This window comes from Rhinatrema bivittatum, chromosome 5, assembly GCF_901001135.1.
Source record: "Rhinatrema bivittatum chromosome 5, aRhiBiv1.1, whole genome shotgun sequence".
NCBI classification, from domain to species: Eukaryota; Metazoa; Chordata; class Amphibia; order Gymnophiona; family Rhinatrematidae; genus Rhinatrema; species Rhinatrema bivittatum.
In genome coordinates, this window is record NC_042619.1 from 343,083,124 (window position 1) to 343,105,220 (window position 22,097).

Sequence of the window (22,097 nt, forward strand, 5' to 3'; positions counted from 1 at the left end):
ATTTATGGGTGAAAACGAAGGAGCCCAGAAATCAGCGGCCACTAAGATGAGAAGCAGCCAGCGTTAGGAACGGACCTGCTGCTGCCTGTGTTTGCCTCTCATCTGCAATTAGACTTTGACCCAGTCTTGTTTCTTTGCAGAACTATCCTGACAGCCGCTGCCTGCTTCCTGCTGCTGGGATTGGCCTCGCGTCTCTAGCAGACTTCATGAGTCAGAATCCAGGTGGGAGACATTTTCACCATCAGGAAGCACTGCAGAGCCTTTACCCGCTGCTGCCACCTCTGCTACTGTCATGGCACGGGGGAAGGAGGTGAAAAGAAGGCATAAATCATTTATTAGTTTTGCCCAGTGGCACAAAATGGACATTTTCAGTCAGAAAATAAATGAGTGGTAATCTTGCAGAAAGGATGACTATAATAGACACAGAAATAAAAAAGCGGACCAGTAAATAAAAGTAAAAGGCAGTGTAAAGACCAGAAAGCAAAAGGACCATTAGAAAAGATTCAACACAGTTTTCTTCAGAAAGATTTTAAATTAACTACTAATGCAGCAGTTCTGTGCTACTTTGGTTTCCCTGTTAAAGGGGCTTGGATGTAATTAATTAAGCACTGTGCAAATAGCAGACACCAACAGCAGTCACCGCTGACTTGCAAGACAGTCTCGCGCATCAAAGCTTCCAGTTTTAGTGTGAACAGAAATGTGGGCCCTAAATCTTTATGGCTCATTCAGGTCTTTTTTTTTAAGTTAATTTAATGATTGCTCAAATTAAGGTTTTTACGTAATGAGGAGACCAGGTGCCAGCAATGCATGTACACGAATTTCTTCTCTGGACAGTGAATATCTCGCTACGCCGCACCCATGCAGCCTGCTCTCTATCCCTCTTCACCCAGGTGCAGTGCTCTCTCTCTCTCCTCCACCCCACACCCTCGCTCATTTACTCCCCCCTATCAACCTCTCCACTGTCCTCACCGGTATCCTCCCAAGTACTTTATTCAGGTCAAAAACACCCTCCAAGACTCCAGTCAAGGTCAAAAACTTCACCTTTCCTGTAGGGAAAAAGCCATTTTGCTCCGGGCAAGTTGATTTTTCTAAGCCTGCATGTATTGTGTTTGTGTAGAGAGTGAGGGCAGATAGGGAACATGGGAGCAGGTTATGTTCAGGCTCCCAGCACCCAGCTTGGGCCCTTATATTAATGTATTAAGCCTGCATGTATTGTGTTTGTGTAGAGAGTGAGGGCAGATAGGGAACATGGCAGCAGGTTATGTTCAGGCTCCCAGCACCCAGCTTGGGCCCTTATATTAATGTATTAAGCCTGCATGTATTGTGTTTGTGTAGAGAGTGAGGGCAGATAGGGAACCTGGGAGCAGGTTATGTTCAGGCTCCCAGCACCCAGCTTGGGCCCTTATATTAATGTATTAAGCCTGCATGTATTGTGTTTGTGTAGAGAGTGAGGGCAGATAGGGAACATGGCAGCAGGTTATGTTCAGGCTCCCAGCACCCAGCTTGGGCCCTTATATTAATGTATTAAGCCTGCATGTATTGTGTTTGTGTAGAGAGTGAGGGCAGATAGGGAACATGGCAGCAGGTTATGTTCAGGCTCCCAGCACCCAGCTGTTTCTTTGAATGAAGCCTAGGACAGTAATGAGGAGCCTTGCATGTGCCCTTCAGAAGTAGACATCAGGAATTATCAGGTTGGATGTTGGTGACTTGCGTCTTTAGTATCATTTGAGAATGGTGTCTCTTTGGAGAGGGGCAGTAGCATTCATGGTGAGTGGCACTTTGGTTACTGACGTCATTGGCTCACCATAGTTAGCCTGGAATATTTTATCTGAAAGCTTCGATTTCCATCCCAATTGGTGTCTGGTGAATACATTTAAATGAGTTGCACAATTGTGTAGTAGCGGTTTGGTGATTTCAGTCATGTTTTCTTAATATTTTTTTTAAATTACGATGTGTCTGAATCATGATTCCTAGCACAGAAATGCAGATGACGACTTGCATGTAAAATCATATTCAATATGTGCGTTGTACTCCATTTTAATATGGCGCATCAGTTTTTAAATCATATTTAAGTTGTTAGGTGTCTTGTAGAGGCCGTTGTACTAAAGTGAGCAATACAGCAATATGGGAGGCCACCGTGCCACTCGTTTTGCTCCAAGCTTTTCTTTGATGCTAAATTTCTGGTATTTTATTAACTGAAAGATCTTCATGGCCTCCTCCCTCCACCTTATCATTTGTATCTGCTTTAGTTATTGTGCTGCTCATGTTTTTCTTTTCACACCCCTTGAGTTTTTGCCGCCTCCTCCTCTGAGTTTGTTTTTCCTTTTGTTCTTTCAGTGAGGCTCTTACAGCTTTCTCACTGCCTCTGGCTTCTCTCTCTGTTTCAGAGCCAACGTGATGAGGCGCGGTGGTGTTGCTTAGCAACTCCTATGCATTCTTAACAAAATAAAATTTAAAAAAGAAGCTGGTGATTCTATCCGAATCCTACATTAAAGAAAAGGACTCTGTTTTCCTTTCATTTTCACTTCTGAGGAGAGCAGTTCTGGTCCTCGAGCAAAAAAAAAACCCCAAACCAAAACAGTATGGTTCTTAGGGTATTCACAATAAAATATTCATCAGATCTATTTGTGTTCCAGATTAGTCTGCAGATTTTGATTGACCTGAAAACCAGACCTGATTGTGATGCTTGTAGGGCTGAATTTAATATTCAGGACAACTTCGCATGTGGGTTTAGTGTGCTCAGAAGCCACTTATAGACAGTGAATATAGAGGACAGGAGGACTTTCAATATACATACCACTTCATTTTTCTTATCTTGTATTGCGTGCCAATAAAGATCAACAAACAAAACTAATAATATAACATAAAACCTCTGTATTGGACTAACCTAACTTTATCCAGGATAGAAGATACCTCAGCTAGCGTTGAGAGAGTACAATTGCGTTCCCTTGGTTATTAATACTTTACATGCTAATTTGGTTACCCAGGTTTGATCCTGCTCTTTAAGTTTCGGTAAGGTGAATCTCTGATTTACATACTATTTATGTAAGGTGCAACTTAGTGGCTGAAGAGTGGCATTGAAAGGGCATGGAAGAGAACTGTATCCTGTGGTCACTTCTGTGCTTTACCCACTTGTGCAAGATGGAGAATGTGGGAGGAAAAATGTGAAATTGCATTAGTGTGTTAGTTTTCTTCCAGTGAAGGTTAAAGTCAGAAGCAGGAGGAGTGACCAAACCAGCCGAGGAATCGTACTGACACCTGCTGGCTACAGGCTAGCACGGTATCACAATGCAGAGGGTAAATGAGCAACACAGAGAAACCATATACTTAGAGTATTATTCTATATGTTTATTCAAAACAAATTCTGTATTCACCATCTATCTAGACAATTAAAAACTCACTAGCACACTCACACCCCACACATACTACTTAAAAGCAATTAAAGCACATAAAGCTTTGCACAATAATTTTTTAAACATACACAATATCTAATACAAAATTTCCTATACATTAATTTTTATTACATACAATTGTTATTTATTGCAATCACTTGCTCATGTATATTCTTCACGGATATCATAGAATACTTATTTCCTTCATAGTCATAATTTATTCTTCTTCTAAGGTACCAAGTCCAACAAAGATATCTTCGTTTCACCCTCTTTCATGAGGGCTTCCTCAGGGACTAATCCAACATTCTGTCACCGCACTATTTCTTCAAATTGTATCCTACAATCAAAACCATTGAAATTACTCCTAAAATCCCAAGAATACCGTAACAACCTCAAAGGCCCTTTAACTCGTATTTCACCTAGTACCACCGCAATATGAGTTTCTCAACTCCAATCTGTTACTCCATATCTTCATACGTAATTGATTGCTTACAACAACGATCCTCAAATGTCACAATTATACATTTTCTTCAATTCAATTGAATTTATCTATAAATGAATGAATATACCACATTAAACTTAAACTAAAACAACCAACTTTACCTCCACACCATATCCGATTCCAGCTGCCAGACACATCCGTACTCACTTTTTACCGGAACTGATGTGCTACTCCGTCATTCACAAAACATCATTCCGCATCAGTTCCTTCCCCTCTTATAAAGTGAAACTGTCCAAAATCACCTCCCATAATTACCTACACCTGAATCCCATATAAAGTGTTGACATGACTACTAAAATCCACTTAATGAATTCTGTTCATACAGTCCAAATCCTGCACGATATCCTGACATATTCATCGCCTCTTCAATCTCAATCATGGCACACCAATGCTCACTGTTTACTAAATGCAGTAATCTAAAGAAAGGCATTCCGTTCGATCGGTCCGTTTATTTATTTAAAATCTTTTCTATACCGTCGTTAAGCGGGTGCCATCACAACAGTTCACAAAAAGGCACAAAAACTATGTTGTATAAAGTGTTTAGAATTCTAACTCTTAAACAGGTGCCATCAAAAATACTGTAACATAATATCCTAATAAATACTATTTGGTGAGTTTTATAAGTCATGTCCAGTTTTTCTAACTCCGTTATAAGATTTGTGTTGCTTAACTCTAGTTCTTTGTTGTATAAAATAAAAAGAAGAATTTAGAATATAGGAGAGAAGACACACTTTAAGAAGGAAGGAGTGTGTTTGTGTGGGTGTTTGCTTGACCACAACTAACAGTTCCCTGGGTTCTACTCTCGATTCTCTTTGTGGTATGCTTGCTTAAATAGCCATGTTTTTAAATTCTTTCTGAATGTTTTGATGTCTCTTTCCAGTCTGATTTCCACCGGCATGGTGTTCCATATTATAGGTCCTGCTAGGGATAGGGCCCTGTCCCTTACTTGAGTTAATCTGGCCGTTTTGACTGATGGAATAGTTAGCAGTGCTTTGTTTGCTGACCTTAGATTTCTGTGGGGGGTATGTACACGGAGGGCTGTGTTCAGCCACTCTGCTTTTTCGTCGTGTATTAATTTATGAATGGTGCATAAAGTTTTGTATTGTATTCTTTGTTCAATGGGTAACCAGTGTAATTCTATTAAGGTTTCCGTGATATGGTCTCTCTTACTTTTCCCAGTTAAAATTCTTGCCGCTGTGTTTTGTAGAATCTGTAATGGTCTTATTGTGTTGTATGGCAGGCCCAGTAGGAGGGCATTACAATAGTCTGTACTGGAAAAGATTAAGGCTTGTAAAACTGAGCGGAAGTTGGTGGTCGTTAGTAGAGGTTTTAATCTTCTGAGAGTCATAAGTTTGGCGTATCCTTCTCTTACTTTTTGAGATATATGTTGTTTCATACTTAGTTCAGAGTCTATTATCACTCCCAGGTTTCTTACTTTCTCAGCTAGATGTATTTTTTGGTTGTTGTTGAGTGTAATTGGTTTCTGAATGATCATTATGTTTTTACGTTCTAGGTGTAAGAATTCAGTTTTCTCTATATTGATCACTAGTTCCATTTGGTTTAGAAGTTGTTTTATTATATCTAGGTACATGTTGGCTAAGTTTAATGTTTTTTCAATTGTGTCATCAATTGGGAGTATTAACTGAATATCATCGGCGTAGATGTAGTGCAAATTCCTAAACCTGCTAGTAGGTGACATAAAGGTAGCATGTATATGTTGAACAATGTGGCGGATAGGGCAGATCCCTGTGGAACTCCTGTTTGAAGGTTTATTTTCTCTGACATTACTTCTTTGATTTGCACTTGGAAGTATCTGTTGTTTAGGTATGATTTAAACCATTTGATTGTCAAGTTGCTTAATCCTGTTTCTTCTAATCTGTTTATCAATATGTCATGGTTAACTGTGTCGAATGCCACTGAAAGGTCAAGCATTACTATAATGTACTGTTTACCACTGTCAAACCCTCTCATGATGTTGTCTGTTAGTGCAAGTAGTAGTGTTTCAGTGCTGAAGTTTTTGCGGAAGCCATGCTGTGATGGGTACAATATATTGTTGCTCTCTAAGTGTTCTGTTAATTGTTTTTGTATGGCTTTTCTATTAGTTTAGCAATTAAGGGCAGGTTTGATACTGGTCTATAATTCCTCATGATTAGATGGTTGCTGTTTTTTTTCTTTAGAATTGGTTTTACTATTGCTCCTTTTAGTGAGTCTGGCATGTTTCCTTCTTTTAGTGATAGGTTGATGATTTTTGTTAGTTGGAGAGACTACGTTGGCTACTTTTTTCAAATCTGCGGTTGGGATTGTGTCTTGTCCATGTGGGGCTGGGTTTAGTTTTTTTAGTATTGATTCAACTTCAATTTCGGATATTTCGTCAAATGCTTCCCATTGCTTAACATCTCTTTTTTGCATGTTGATTTTTTGTTTGTTTATTCTAGGGATTTTTGCTTTTAGATTCGTGATTTTGTCATTAAAGAAGGTAGCTATTTTATTACATTTGGTTATTGGTAGGTTCTGAGAATTGTCATTTTTGTCAGTTAGATTTTTTACTATGGTGAACAGGGCTCGTGGATTATTTGAGAATTTCTCTATCTTAGTGCTGTAATATTGTTTTTTAGCGTTGAGAATTACTTGTTTATAGTAGGCTAGCTGCTTTCTGTATTTAGTCAGGTTGTCTGTTGTTTTATTATTTTTCCACTCCTTCTCTTTTTTTCCTAAGGTTTCTTTTGATTATCTTTATCTTTTCGTTATGCCATGGGTTTGATTCTTTGGGTTCTTTTATGTCAATCTTTTTTATTGGGTTGATCTCGTTGGCTAAGTTTTTGGTTGTTTGTGCCCATGCTGTTATGGTGGAGTCACAGTCTGTGCAGTCTATTTCGGTTAGTTTTTCTTCTAGTTTGTCTTTCAGGGAGTCTATGTTGTATGGAGGGCGGTATTCAAAGTTGATGGGGTCTTTGTTTTGTATTGTTTGTTTTTCCGTAAATTTGATCGAGGATTTTATTAGGAAGTGGTCTGACCATGGTATCGGAGTGTATTCCGATTTGCTATGTTCTAAGTGGTCGTGATTGATAAATGTTAAGTTAAGAGAGTGTCCTGCTTTGTGAGTGGGTTTGTCAGTTGTCAGGATGAAGCCTAGTGCTGTCATGAAATCTAATAGTATTTGACATGTGTGAGATAAGGGGTGTGTGTGTCCATGTGTAAGTTGAAATCACCTAGTACAATTGTGGGTTTAGAGGTGTTGAGTTGAGTTGTTAGGAATTCAATTAGTGGGGAGATGTTTAGTTCTAGGAGGGTGGGGGGGGCAGTATATAAGACAAATTTGTAATTTATTAGTTTCAAACAGAGTGATTTCCTGATTCTTTGGAGGTATTGTCTGTATTAGTTTACATTTTAGACTTTTTTCGATTATTAGTAGTAGTCCCCCTCCTCTCTTATTTGTTCTTGGGATTGAGAAGACATCATAGTTTTTATGTGCGATTTGGTTCTTTAACACAGTATCTGATTTTTTTAACCAAGATTCGGTGATTGCTATGAAGCTTGGTTTTTTGTCATACAACATGTCCGTGATTATAGGGAATTTCTTTGTAATAGATTGCGCATTTACTAGTAGGAAGGTTAACATTAGTAGTTTGCTTGTGGTGGTGTTAGTTGTTTTGGTCTTTATTTGTATGAGGTTGGTGGATGGGGTTTTTTTTAGTATTGTTTGTTTTGTAACTGGTTTTGTTCTTGTGTGCGTGAGTGTTTCCATAATTACCTTTGTTTAGTCAGGTTTTGATGTTCTGTATTCCTGATCCTGTTCTTTCGTTGTCCATGCTTTGGAGTTGTCCGTTGTGGGTTATCTCAGGGGTGAACGAAGGGGCGAACAAAGGGGCATTAAGGCCCTTCGGTACCGACGTACACCAATTAAAAATGAAACGCTGTTCGGTTTTTCTTAATGCCGCAGACAAGTCACCCCCATTCTTCAGACATAATTGTTTAAATAACGAAAATTTTAATATCACTCAATGGTTCTTTTCCACCCAATGTTCCACCAGTGGGGCATGTTCTCTCAAAGATTTAATCTGGCTTCTATGTTCAATAATACGCAGCCTAATCGGCCTCACAGTTTGACCCACATAAATCAAGCCACACGGACATATAATAGCATATAGCACGCCACAGAAAGCCGGATTAAATCTTTGAGAGAACATGTCCTGCTGGTGGACCATTGGGTGGATAAGAAACATTCTTTGAGTGATATTAAATTTTTCATTATTAAACAATTGGTGAAAACGACTGCAGATTTTGCATTGAGGGAAAGGAGAACCACCACAGCAAAGTATAGAAACATAGAAAATGTTTTCGGTACACAGCAGCAATTACATTGATGATGCAGTTATAGTTTTAATAAAATGTTCTACGGTAACAGCATAACGTTTTTTTTTTACTCTTGTACATTTGTGTATACAATTTAAATGCATAGACAAGATTTCCACAAACTGTGAGCAGAGAATATTATCAGTTTCTCAATCCTGCGTGTCCATAAGCAGCATTTATCTATCAGTTCAGTGCAAACAGGCCTGCAGGTGAGAGAGACTGTGAATCCTTAGTGAAATTCCTTGCAGGTAGTGAGGCACTGACTGGGGGGGGCCATCAGCTACTTCCCCTTGTAGGATCTTCCCTTCTAAAATCTCCAAGGTCACTGCTGCTGTCTTTTTCAACAAAAATAATTAGGGTCCTTTCTCAAACTATATCAGTGCAGCATCTTCGGTTTCTGAGCTCCAACTGACTAGTCATCAGAAGGAGATCCTTAGAGACTGCTGCAAGCTCGGGGACATTCTTAATGGGATCTCAGCATTTTTATTAACCTCTGAGTGCAAGGAAATCAGAAGGCTTACACTAATTGTAATGTATAGGCTCCAATGTCATTTGTCTGTGAAATCAACCTCAAATAATAAATTGCTATTCCAAGTCAGTTCTTACCATTACGGAAAGATAAGTGGCTTGAATCTAAATTACGTGACAAAGTACATCCAATGGTCACGGGTCAAGATTGAAAGGCGCCAGTCAATAAGGCAGAGTAATTTATTCAGTAAGTTTTACTTTAAAAAGTTAAATTAAGAAGCTAGAAGATTGCTGAAAAATGAAGACACTAAATACATTTCTAGTCAGGATGGTGTTAAGCAGTTCCATGTAGGAACTTAACCTTCAGATAGAGGGGATTTTTGTCTGTCTTGCAAGATGACTCTGGATGCATTAATCAAAAAAACACCATTAACTGCCATGTAAGGCCTGAATTGCATGTAAAACAAAATAATTCTGCCTGGTATGTGGATCCGAACAGAAAACAAACAGCGTGTAAAAGAGAGACTGAAAGTAATTTAGCAAGGAGAGAAACTATTTTCAAGCTAGTGGGAGCATTTAAGTTCAGGAAATGCTATTGGCATAACGAAGTGTTGTTAAAGTCATACATAAGGGTTAGAAGGACAAAATTGACATGATGACATTACAGGGTAATGAGGCCAATTTGCAGGTGCTGGTCAGATTACATTTCTGGTCTGGTGGCAGGGTGCAACTTATTTTACTGCTGGTTCACCAAGGATTAAGACAGTTTCCTGCTCGCTCTTTGGTGGCAGTATTCACAGCTATCAACTTGTCTTTTGAAAAAAATCAGGGGAGTATTTGGAAAAGTACTTGGCAAATGTTGGCAGCCTTTCATGATTATCTACCAGAGGTAACTGCTTTCAGTCTACAAAATTTGAACTGGCAGAATATGATTCAGTTTTAGTTGTAGCAGATGAAGCAACAGATGCACAAAAATATATATATTCCACCTTTTAGTTGTATCAAGGAGCCTGAAAAACCATGACCTGCCTGTTTTTCAAACAGAATTCATCTCAAGTTGGTAAGATTTATTTTTTGCCAGCTATAATTGCCAAAAAAAAAAAAGTAGCAAAGGTGATTCCAAACCATATCTTATAACTTCACCAGATCTCAGCGCTTCTCTGAGCTGCTTCATGGAATGATGCCAGAGCAGTTCATGCTGCCTACACTGCAGTCACTCATTTTTTTGGTAAGTGATATTGGAGACACCTGTGTTTCTGATGTTGGATGCCTTGGTTTCCGCTCAGGGAAACGTTCAAACATTGTCCAGGTTATAAGCTTGGTACAGGGAGTCCAGCAGTCTAACTGCAGCAGTAACCACTGATTGTGTAACGTTCCTAGCTTAGTGCAGTTTATTAGGCAAAGAGCATTACCAGCAATTTGTATGCACTTGGAATATCTGCTAACTGCGTGAGCTCCTGAAACAGGGCAACATTGAAGGGCAAGTTAAGATCGTGGCTGATAAAGCAGTTTCTGGAGCTCCTAATGTTTGAAAGTTAAGGAGTAACTTAGTGGTTGGAGCAGGGGGCTGTGAAGCAGGGGAACCAGGGTTGAAATCCCGCTGCCACGCCTCGTGATCTTGGGCACGATACTTTACCCTCTCTTGCCTCAGGACCTGATTTAGTAAATGCTTTGTCTATGGGGAAAATGCTTCGTAAAAGAGGCCCACAGATTGTAGTAATTCCTCTGGGGATGGGGAAATACCCTCGGTACATGAATGAAATTCACTTTGAAGTGCCAAAAAGTGGAATATAAATCTAAATAAAAATAAAATAACAGGTTTTGATTCATAGATTGACGGATTTGATAAATTAAGTTAGAAGTATGGTATCATGGCCACTTTGACTGTTGGACACGCGGTGCAAACCAGATCTGTTCCAGGCAACAGCAGCAAAGTTAAATTAGTAGCGCAAGTAAAATCCGTCATTGCCATCAAGATTTAAACTGGCTGCCAGAGGGGGTTTTATACCCTTTGCATTTTTTATCCAAATCAGGTGCCGTCTGTAAATGTGGACTCCCAGCTAATTAAATCTGACTCTGGATGTCAGAAAGAAGAAGGCAATGAAGAAACTGCTTCCATGAAACATAGAAGCACGATGGCAGGAGAAGACCCAACAGCCTATCTACCCCGCTTATCCACCCTAACCATTCAATCCCTACCACGCCTGCAGAGAATCAGCCCTGTTTATCCCATGCTTTCTTCTCCTTGTTTCCAGCACGTTTTGTTATCCTCTGTATGGAAATATTTAGATTACTCCTGAATCCACCCCCTTTCACCCGTATCCTATGACCCCCATCGTTCTGGAGCCTCTTTTTCCTGTCTCCTGTGCATGGAAACCTTGGAGGTCTCTATCATGTCTCCCCTGGCCTGTCTTTCCTCTGCTGTATACATTATTAGGTCTTTGTCTGACCCCATATGCTTTAGAACGAAGACCGCTAATTATTTTAATAGGCACCCTTTGGACCAACTGCAATTGGTTTATATATATTTTTTTCTAAGATGTGGTCTCCAGAACTGTACACAGTATTTCAAATGAGCTCTCACCAGCCACAGGGCAATATCACCTCCTCTTTTTTTTTATGCTGACTATTCCTCTTACTATGCAGCCAAGCATCTTTCTGGCTTTTGCTGTCGCCTTATCTACCTTTCATTCAATACAATCACCCCCAGATCCTGCTCTTCTTTCGCACTTAGAAGAATTTCACCCCCATGCTGTACCTCTTCCTTGGGTTTTTGCAGCTTAAATGTATAACACTGGATTATTTTTTTTTTTAGCATTAAGTATTAGCTGCCAGAATATAGATGATTCTTTGACCTTTGCTAGATGCCTCCTCATATTTTCCACACCTTCCTGGCTGTCTACCCTATTACAATTTTAGTATCTGCAAAAAGACAAGAGTTTCCCAATAATTCTTCTGCAATGTCGCTCACTTTTAGTAATGCCCCTTTCCTCAGAGTGATCTCCATTTATCACTACTCCTTATTGCATCCCACTCAACCAGTTTCTTACCCAGTCAGTCACTTTAGCGCCTATACCAAGGGTGCGCAATCTATTTGTCACTTGTGTAGAACCGTATCAAAGGCCTTACTGGAATCCAAGTACACTACGTCTAGCACTCTCCCCAGATCTAACTGTGGGCACCCAGTCAAAGATGTTGATTGGATTTGTCTGACAAGAGCCGCCTTGGATCTTGCAATCCATTGCATTTCAGAAACTGCATTATCTGTTTTAACCGTGGCTCCATTAATGTGCTTACCAGAAAGGTCAGACTAAACAGCCTGTATTTTCCATCCTCTCACTCTTGTGAGTAGGAACCGTTTCAGCCTGTTTTGTCCTCCGGAACTACTCCCGACTTATAAAGAAGCATTGAAAAGATCAGTCCTCGTGGGATCGTCAGAGCTCCTGTAAGCTTCCTTAGTGCCCGCCCGGCCCCTTCACGTTATCAACTTTTAGTTTAGTTAGGTCCTCATGAAAAAATCGATCGAGGGGTTTACCTCATTTGCAATCCTATTTATATTTCCTTTCTGTGGTCCTAACTCCTGGACCTACCACAGTGATCACCAAACAGAAATATTTAATCAATTTAGCTTTTTCCTTGTCAGCCTCTACACGTTCCTCTCCTCCATCTCTGTCTCTCAATGACACTTTTGCACTTCCTTCTATCACTAACATATCTTAAAAATAAAAAACCCCCAAAAACCCTCGTTTTTGGGGGTTAGCAAAACCGGACATATTTTACCGGTTTTGCTATTTTTTCTTTCATTTGCCTCATTACATTCCTGACCGCTTTCCCAGCTTCTCTTAGCTTTTCCAGATATTGTTGCTTTTCTTCCTCTTTCTATGATCTCCGGCAGTTTATAAATTTATTTTCCTTACTATTTCAGCTCCTTGTTTTTAGAAAACCAGAGTTTGTATTTCTGGTGTTTACTTTCCTAATAAAAAGATTAGTTACCCTTATTATACAGGGTGGCCCCCGGAAAAGTAGTAACTTTATTAAATTACAGATGCATGTAAATGTAACTGAATTCTGAGATTCTGTTTTTGTTTGCTTTCCACCTTTTACAACTTGGCAAAATGCTGCTTTACAGTTTCATCTAATTCTGTGGATGCTAAATCTGTGATCTTCACATCACAGTGATGGAAGATGTTAGATGCAGTTTAACAAAATGGATTAAGATATAGCTTAGTATATTTAGACTTTAGTACAAATAAGCAAGGCCCGCCTAGGGCCCTGGTACAGTCTGTCTATAAATTATGTAAATAAATTATTATAAATTATGTGAGCACATTCAAGAAATATTTGCACAATTTTCCATTTATATACCATGACCAGTCTGCAAAAATTGCTTCTTTTGTCCACAGTTTAAATAGCCCTATTCTTTGGCATAAAGTATACTGATAAGTGTCCTCCCTGGTTTTCTTCTAACCTTTCTACTTGGTTCTTATCAGAAAATCTCCTGTGGCGGGTATGCTAGGACCCTATAGTGGGTCAAAAGATGTGGGTCATAGTATCCTGCCATTTGTGAAAAGAGGGAAAAATAGCCGCTATTGTTCAATGGACTCCTTTAATTCTAGATGGAACTTCTCGTTTTTACCCTGTGTAATCTAGAAAATAATATAATACAGCTTGGAGAAATTATGTACTACACAGTTTTGGATTTAGCTATGCTGACGTTCTTCTTTAAAGCAATTACAAATATAGTATACTTTTTTCATGTGTATTTTTTTTAAATGTATACTTTATTAAGTTTTAAACCAAATACATAATCCAAAACCAAAAGACTATAAGATACAAGGAAATACATCTCAAAAGAACAGAATCAACAATCAGCCAGTAAATATATCAAGTCCATAACGTGCCCCAAATGGAAAAGGAAATAAATCTGCTCACCCAAGGGATTATTGTGATTCTTGTAGAATAGAGAAATGCAAGTGAACTGGATCCAACAAGATAAATGTATTCCCCTGATATGTTACCAGAGACTTACAAGGGAATTTTAGAAAGAAAGTTGCCCCAAGGGAGAACACCTGGCGTTTTAATTGCAAAAAAGATTTCCTTTTTGCTTGTCTCCTGAGAAACATCTGCAAAAATATGTAGTTTTTGACAGCAAAACAATGAATCTTGGTGAAATACTAGATCTCTATCAGTATCTAAAGTAAAAAAGTAGCGGCCTCGGAGGGAACGGAGGCAGGCTGCCGATTTTGCACAGCCTTGCGCGCACCAATCCCGGATTTTAAAAGATACGCGTGGCTACGTGCGTATCTTTTAAAATCCGGCGTACTTTTGTTCACGCGCGGGCTGTTTTTTTAAAATGTACCCCATATTGAATAATACAGGAGATAGAGAGGATCCCTGTGCAATGCCCAGTTTTGTGCAAAACAAACAGAGGAAAAGAAGCAATAAGCAGTTATAAGACTATTTTCCTTCCAAAATAGTGAAACATCTTAATGCTTCACCTGTAATACCTCTATCATTCAGCCACCCTAACGAAATGTCAAAAGCGGCTGTAATCACTAACATCACAAGCACTGAACTAATTCCCCCATCCAACATTTGAAGTAAATTGTCCATGAGGGCAACCATTAATGTTTTCACCCAAAATATAGCACAAAAGCCAGACCTCTCTCTCATCCAGATTGTCTACGTTCTCCAGCACTTCACTTTATTCTGTTAGTGCTCATTCAATTAACTTTGACAGAAATAGCAGATTGGCCGCTGGCCTATAGTGACTGAAATCTTTGGGATTTAATTGAAATTTTTTTCAATAATGGGCACATTCCTGCCTAGTGGTTAGGGCAGCAGGCAGAGAACCACAGAATCCAGGATCCAAAACCTGCTGATGCTCTGTCGCCTCAGGCAAAAACAGGGCTATATTTACTAATCATTTTCCCCCATAGATAGAAAGTAGGAGAAGCCCCCCCCTTATCACCACCCAGTTCTCTTATCAGTTTCATTGTAAAGCCCTGTTGGCCAGTTTTATGTTACATGGAAACCGATGTGATGTTTACCAAACGAACGTCGGTATACAAAAACTTTAAATAAATAAAAAAATAAAATAAGCCCTTTAATAAATTGGCACCTTAGATTAGATTATAAATCCTCTGCGGAAAGGGAAACCGTGTACCTGAATATAAATCCCCATGAGTCATGAATGAAAAGATGTGAGCTAAATATCAATAAATAACATTGTAAAATTACACAGGTTTCTCATCTTGTGTCAGCTGCCAGACGTACCATGTTATGCCTGTTAGAATGACATTGTGTATAGGTTGCTGTGAGCAGGGTAATTGCACTGTTTTCTGTTTTGTAGGTTGTGCTGTTCTGATCTACCTATGATAGTTTATCTTTCCTTGCAGCAGACGGAGACAGAATAAAACTTCAGCAGGGAAATTCTCTGCTATATATATATAGTTACATGGAACAGTGATTCTCAACCTTTTCCCCATCGTGACACACCTGACAGACCACGCTCACGTGTGACACACTGCTCATTACAATTCACGGTGGAAATAAAAGCCCAGTATTATTTTTATTGTTAAGAATGACACAAGGGAAAGATACGTATTCTGTCTGAACAGAAGTTGCATAAATAGTAAACATCCCACACCAAAACAGCACCAACTTCCAGCATACAAACAGTAACCACCTTACAAGGCAAAACTGAATATATTATACCAGGTCTTAAAACTCCAAACTCCTCCTATGAGGAAAACGGACCAAGTCAGGCTGCTATAGAGCCCTGCACGCCAGCAGAATACCTCACCTCAGTCACAAGTGCAGATCCTCACCTAACAAAGAATAAAGAGACCATAAAGCATAACTAGAGACATGCAGACCAAAACTGAACTGAAAACCGCAACAAGCCAGAGACTCTGTATGCAGTGCAACAAAGGAAAAAGAGAAACATCACCAGTCCTTATAAAACAAATCAAGAATTATAAAATCCATAGTAGTAAAACCATACTAACAAAAAGAACAGATTATTTCAAAACAGTTGATGAATGGAATATCCAATAATTAAAAATTCATATAAAAAATTTCCAGATTCCAATAAAATATTTCAAAATAGCAGACACAAAGACCCAATAATGAAAAATAAGGATTAAAAAAATGCTTTGCTCTGCATACCTGGAAACGTTTGATATCCAGGTGTCCTGAGATTGTTTTGAATTAGAAGGAGGGGAGATGGTTTGCTTGTAACTTTCTCTTCTCTCTGTCACACACAAGCTCTCTCTCACACTGGTTCTCAATCACACACATATACACATGCTCTCTCTCTCACTTACATAGGCTCTCAATCACGCACATGTACACATGCTCTCTCTCTCACTTACATAGGCTCTCAATCACGCACATATACACATGCTCTCTCTCTCACTTACATAGGCTCTCAATCACGCACATGTACACATGCTCTCTTTCTCACTTACATAGGCTCTCAATCACGCACATGTACACATGCTCTCTCTCACTTACATAGGCTCTCAATCACGCACATGTACACATGCTCGCTCTCAATCACATACATATACTCATGCTCTCTCTCTCACTTATATAGGCTCTTAATCACATGTTTACACTCATGCTGTCTGTCTTTTCTCGCACAGACACACAGGCTTTCAAACACACACATGCTGTCTTTCTCTCACACACAGACTCTCATTCACACACTTACACAATGCTCCCTCTCTCTCACTTATGCACAGGCTCTCAATTACATACTCACATAATCTCACCTACACTGGCTCTCAATCACACACAGACACACATGGTCTTCTTACTTATACACACAGGCGCTTAATCATGCATACATATGATCTCTCTCACATACATACAAGTTCTCAATCATACACATACATTCATGCTGTCGCTCTCACACACAAAGGATTTCAATCCCACGCAGGCTGTCAATCACATACAGACATACTCTTTCACACAAACAGGTTTTCAAACACACTTACACATACAGGCTCTCACTCACTCATATATGCTCTCTCTCTGTCTCTCACACACACACACACACACACACAATCTCAAACACCTCTGCTTGCTCTCTCTCTCTCCACCCCCCCCCCCCCAACTAGTGGCAGCAGCAGCCTCCTCCACTTATAGCCTTCACGGCCTCGAGAAAGCGGCTGCGGGGGCTGACGCTGCTTCTCTTGTGTTCCGTGCCGTGCTGCTCATTCTTCAGGCCGCGCCTCTCTTCTCTTCTTCGGGCCGATGCTGCCCACAGTAGCAGGGTCTCTTCTTCCCACGCACATGGCCGCTGGATACCACTTCCTCTTCCAGGCTGTGGGGAGCAGGAAGAAGAGGCCACGCTGGTGCCGCTGACTCCGGCTCTCCTGCTGCGTTCTGCCCGGGCTATCAACATTTTAAGCCCGGGCGGAAGATAAGTTCCTATTTTGCTGGGGCAGGGGGAGCAGCGGGGGACCGGGAACTGTGGCGACACCGTTGAGAACCGCTGTTCTGAGGAAGATGCACTTTCTTAGGGTCTAGGGTAGTTGGAGAGCAAGTGAAGGAGGGTAACAGAATTCAGCTGGGGTCGGAGTCAGTAGTGTGGCTTAAAGTAGCACTCAAGTGGTTGTGTCTGTATAGGCCTCAAGATAAGTTGGTGGGAGCAGCTTCATCTCCCACGGAGGAAGAGGAGGAGAAAAGGATAGAACTGGCTCCTTGGTATGGGCCCCAAATTTATTCATTTAAATTTCTTATAACTTTATTGCAATTGGCAGCCACTCTATGTGGGAGGTGTTGAAGGGTTGTATAAATGTAATGTCTCTGAGAAAGAGGGTCATTAGTGGTGTGCCTTAGGGGATCGGTCCTTTCAACATTTCAACATTTTATGTTATTGTGGAAGGAGATTCAAAGGGTTTCTTTTTGCAGATAATAACAAAATCTGTAATGAGGTAGGCAACCAGGAAGATGTTATTGCACTGCCTTGCCTTTTGGTTGCAAAAACCCAAGGGAGTGACCCGATTTAGGGGGAAATAAGAGTGGGAATCAAAGTGACCAAACAGGTAGATAAGGTGACAACAAAAGCCAGAAAGATGCTTGGCCACATAGGGAGAAGAATGGTCAGCACATAAAAGGCGATATTGCCCCTGTATAAGTCCCTGGTGAGACCTCATTTGTAATACTTGTGTACAGTTCTAGAGACTGCACCTTCAAAAGGAGATAAACCAGATGGAGTCGGTCCAGAGCGTGGCTACTAGGGATACGCAGCAGTTTTTTCGTTTCATTTGTTAGTGCACACTAAAAATTAATGTGCACTATTTCCATTTAGTGTGTACAACTTTGATTTAGTGCTCACAATTTTTTTCAGGCACTTTAAAAGAGATTACATTCAGGTACTATAGGATATTTCCCTATCCCCCAGAGGGCTTCCAATCTAACTGGGTGATGCATCAAACTGCGGTAGAGCTCTAACGCGAATTATATTGCGTGATATACGTGATATTTTGCATCACCCTGCCCAAGTTCTCTCCCCTATAACAGTGACCTTCTTTGCATATGATTTGCATGCATGAATAATACAAATGCATACCAAGAAGGCCATTACTAGTCAATTTGATGTAAATATTTTATTGTGGCTGACTGAGAAGGTGGTCAGCCATGATAATAATAATTCCACCAGTTTAAATGTGTTAAATGTATGTTCGTAGGCCTGGGATCCTAATGCGGATCCAGAGACTCCCATCGCACATTTAGAGTGTCAGGAAAAAAAATCAGTGCTGGCCCCCTTCTCAGCCCAGGGCTACCTCCAAAATATAAAAATGTAGGTGCATAACGGCCCTCCCTCCAGAGTTTAAAACAAAAAATAGGATCCCGGCCTTCTTCTGATACCCAGCCCCCAAGTCAACAATAGGGTCCTGTCCCCCTTCCCATAGCCAGCCCCCACCTCCCAAGTCAACAATAGGGTCCTATCCCCCTTCCCATAGCCAGCCCCCACCTCCCAAGTCAGCAATAGGGTCCTATCCCCCTTCCCATAGCCAGCCCCCACCTCCCAAGTCAGCAATAGGGTCCTATCCCCCTTCCCATAGCCAGCCCCCACCTCCCAAGTCAACAATAGGGTCCTGTCCCCCTTCCCATAGCCAGCCCCCACCCCCCAAGTCAACAATAGGGTCCTGTCCCCCTTCCCATAGCCAGCCCCCACCTCCCAAGTCAACAATAGGGTCCTATCCCCCTTCCCATAGCCAGCCCCCACCTCCCAAGTCAGCAATAGGGTCCTATCCCCCTTCCCATAGCCAGCCCCCACCTCCCAAGTCAGCAATAGGGTCCTATCCCCCTTCCCATAGCCAGCCCCCACCTCCCAAGTCAGCAATAGGGTCCTATCCCCCTTCCCATAGCCAGCCCCCACCTCCCAAGTCAACAATAGGGTCCTGTCCCCCTTCCCATAGCCAGCCCCCACCTCCCAAGTCAACAATAGGGTCCTGTCCCCCTTCCCATAGCCAGCCCCCACCTCTCAAGTCAACAATAGGGTCCTGTCCCCCTTCCCATAGCCAGCCCCCACCTCCCAAGTCAACAATAGGGTCCTGTCCCCCTTCCCATAGCCAGCCCCCACCTCCCAAGTCAACAATAGGGTCCTGTCCCCCTTCCCATAGCCAGCCCCCACCTCCCAAGTCAACAATAGGGTCCTATCCCCCTTCCCATAGCCAGCCCCCACCTCCCAAGTCAACAATAGGGTCCTGTTCTCCTTCCTTTACCAGTCCCACCCCCCAAATCAAAAAGAAAAAGAAATGGTGTGGAAACCTACTTTCCTGATGAGTGTGTACTTTCATCTCATTTTGGCCAGCTGACACTTTAGTGCTAACTAAATGGTATTATGCATGGTAGGGGATATGCTCTATCTCGTGTTATCTAGAGATTCAGACTTATAATTGCTGAATTAGACATTGCTCTCTTTATTTCGGTCTTGTAGACCTTCGTTATATTTAAAATGGTGTAGTATTAGTATGCTGGATGGGGATTTTGGGGGGAACGAGTTACAGTGCTCTATTTCTATTCAAAATTGATTCTTAGACTGTGAATGCACCGTTACTTTCACTTTCTTCAAAATCAATAAAATGTTAACAAAAAAAAAAAGAAAAAAAGAAATGAGGGTTCCTGTCCCACACCCCCAACCCCTGACTGCCCCTTATGGCACCTTCCTCCCACCCCTGTCCCCCTGTCGCACCCCCAAACCTCAGTTTAAGGTGAGGCTCCCATGTCTGGGCCGGGGCGCTCCCTAGCACCCTGCCTGCTCGGCGCCATTTTCCAAAATGGCGCCGACCTGACCTTGCCCCAGCTGCGTGTCCTGACGTGGGAGTCGCACCTTAAATTAAGGGGGTCGGTGGTTGGGGTGGGGCCCAGGACACTCATTTTTTTTTTTGACGGGGATGAGTATCGGAAGACGGCCGGGACCCTATATTTTGGGATAGATTTTCAAAGGGATACGCGCGTAACCCCCGAAAACCTACCCCTGCTCGCACTGAGCCTATTTTGCATATGCCTGGCGGCGCGTACGTCCCGGGGCTTTAAAAAATGGGTGGTCTGGGGGTGGGGCCGGAGGCGGTTGCCGAGTCCTCCTGCACAGCGGCAGCCGGCTGGCGCACGCAAGTTACGCCTGCCTTGGGCAGGCGTAACTTCTGCAACAAAGGTGGGGGGGGGATTTAGTTAGGGCTGGGGGGTGGGTAAGGAAGGGGAAGGTGGGGGGAGCGGTTGAAATGTTCCCTCCGATTTTGGAGCGGCCTTGGAGGGAACGGGGAAAGCCATCGGGGCTCCCCTTGGGCTCGGCGTGCGCATGGTATAAAATCGGGCGTACATTTATGCGCACGTAGGATTTAAAATCGGCCCCTTTACGTTTTAAACCCGGGGGGGAGGGGTCGCACACCTACATTTATTTACATTTTGGGGAGTGTCAGGGCCACCTCAACTGGTAGCCCTGGGTCGACACTGGGGTCAGCACTGTTCCCCACTAACTTCACTATTATTGTGGATTTTGTTTTTGGGGGGGGGGGTAGCGTCTCTTTAAGGCGCTGGGGTTCCTGAGGGATTTGGGCTGCCAGCACGGTAAAGGATTTGTTCTTTTCTCCCACGGTGTTTGGCTGCGAGGCACTATACGGCACTATACAGCCAAGATGCTTTTTATGGGGGAGGGGCCACATTATCTCTGCTACACTCCCCATGAGAGTGGGACCCTTCTCCCCCCCCAAAAACATTGCAGCTCGATACATCTAGGGATGAGTTTGTACCTGATGAAATGGAGGGTGAAGTGAGTTGCCCAAGGCCACAAGGAGCAGCGGTTGGACCTGGATCCTGGCTTCCCTAGTCCAGAGCCCACCTCTCTATTTATTTATTTAAATGATTTTATATACCGACATCCGTTTGCACATCGCATCGGTTTACATATAACTTATAACCAAAGTATAAAATAGGCATGGCCTTTAAAATGAACAGAAGGAACAGTCAAGAATATGTCAATAAACCAAATACTTTAGCTGATAACGTCAACTAGGGGTAGCTTACGTTAGGAGAGGGGGATAAAAATCACTATAGGAGAGGCTATGTACAGAGTTCAAATAATAAGTTCGTTACAATTACTGATTCTGAATTTGGGATTGAAAATTGGGGAAGAAAGGGAGGCCTGACAATTGTGAGGAGGTATTTTTAACAGTGAGTAACAGAAGGGGAAGATTTAGCATGAGAGGATAGCGATGGGTAGGCTTGTAGGAAGAGCCAAGTTTTGAGTATTTTCTTGGATTTGGGTGTGGAGGTTTCCGTGCGTAGGTTTGGGGGCAAGGAATTCCAGAGGGTGGGGCCGGCAAGTGAAAGGGCTCTGTTTGTGGTAGTGATAAGTCTTATAGATTTTATAGAAGGGGCACAGAGCGTTCCATGGAGAGCGGTGCGAGTTGGTCTTGTGGAGGTGCGAGGAAGGAAGGGGGGCTTTATCCAGTGGTAATGCTCATTAGTAATACTTTTGTGAATAAGGGTAAGGATTTTGTAGAGGATACGAGATTGTATAGGAAGCCAGTGGAGATCGATCAGAGTGGGAGTGATGTGGTTCTTCTTGTTGGCATTTGTGAGGATACTCTAACCAGTAGTGTGCACTAAAAATTAACATAACAAAAGTGGGAAAAATGTAATCAAGGAAACAAAATGAAAAGTTGTTGCTGTACATCAGTAATGGCCTTCATTCTAAAGCTTATGAAGACAGAATAAACATCTGAATATGTTCCCCTTAGGTGGAATAGGGGAGATAGTGATATTTGAATACCTTCAAAAGTATCCATGCACGGCAGAAGGAAGCTATGGAACGAGGCGTCCATGGGATGAAGGTGAAAGAGGTAGACTCAGGAGTAATCTGA

At 41.7% G+C, this 22,097-nt stretch overlaps 1 protein-coding gene across 3 annotated transcripts in view; it reads left to right on the forward strand.

The window, feature by feature from the left end:
• Positions 1 to 22,097, forward strand: part of FARP1 (FERM, ARH/RhoGEF and pleckstrin domain protein 1) — a 400,646-nt gene that overhangs the window by 20,544 nt on the left and 358,005 nt on the right. The window contains exon 2 of one of the 3 annotated variants that reach the window (XM_029604480.1): positions 141 to 222. The exons of the other annotated variants lie outside the window; for them this stretch is intronic. The gene's annotated coding sequence lies outside the window, so the exon portion shown is untranslated. The remainder of the gene's footprint in view (positions 1 to 140; positions 223 to 22,097) is intronic. 3 annotated transcript variants of the gene reach the window in all.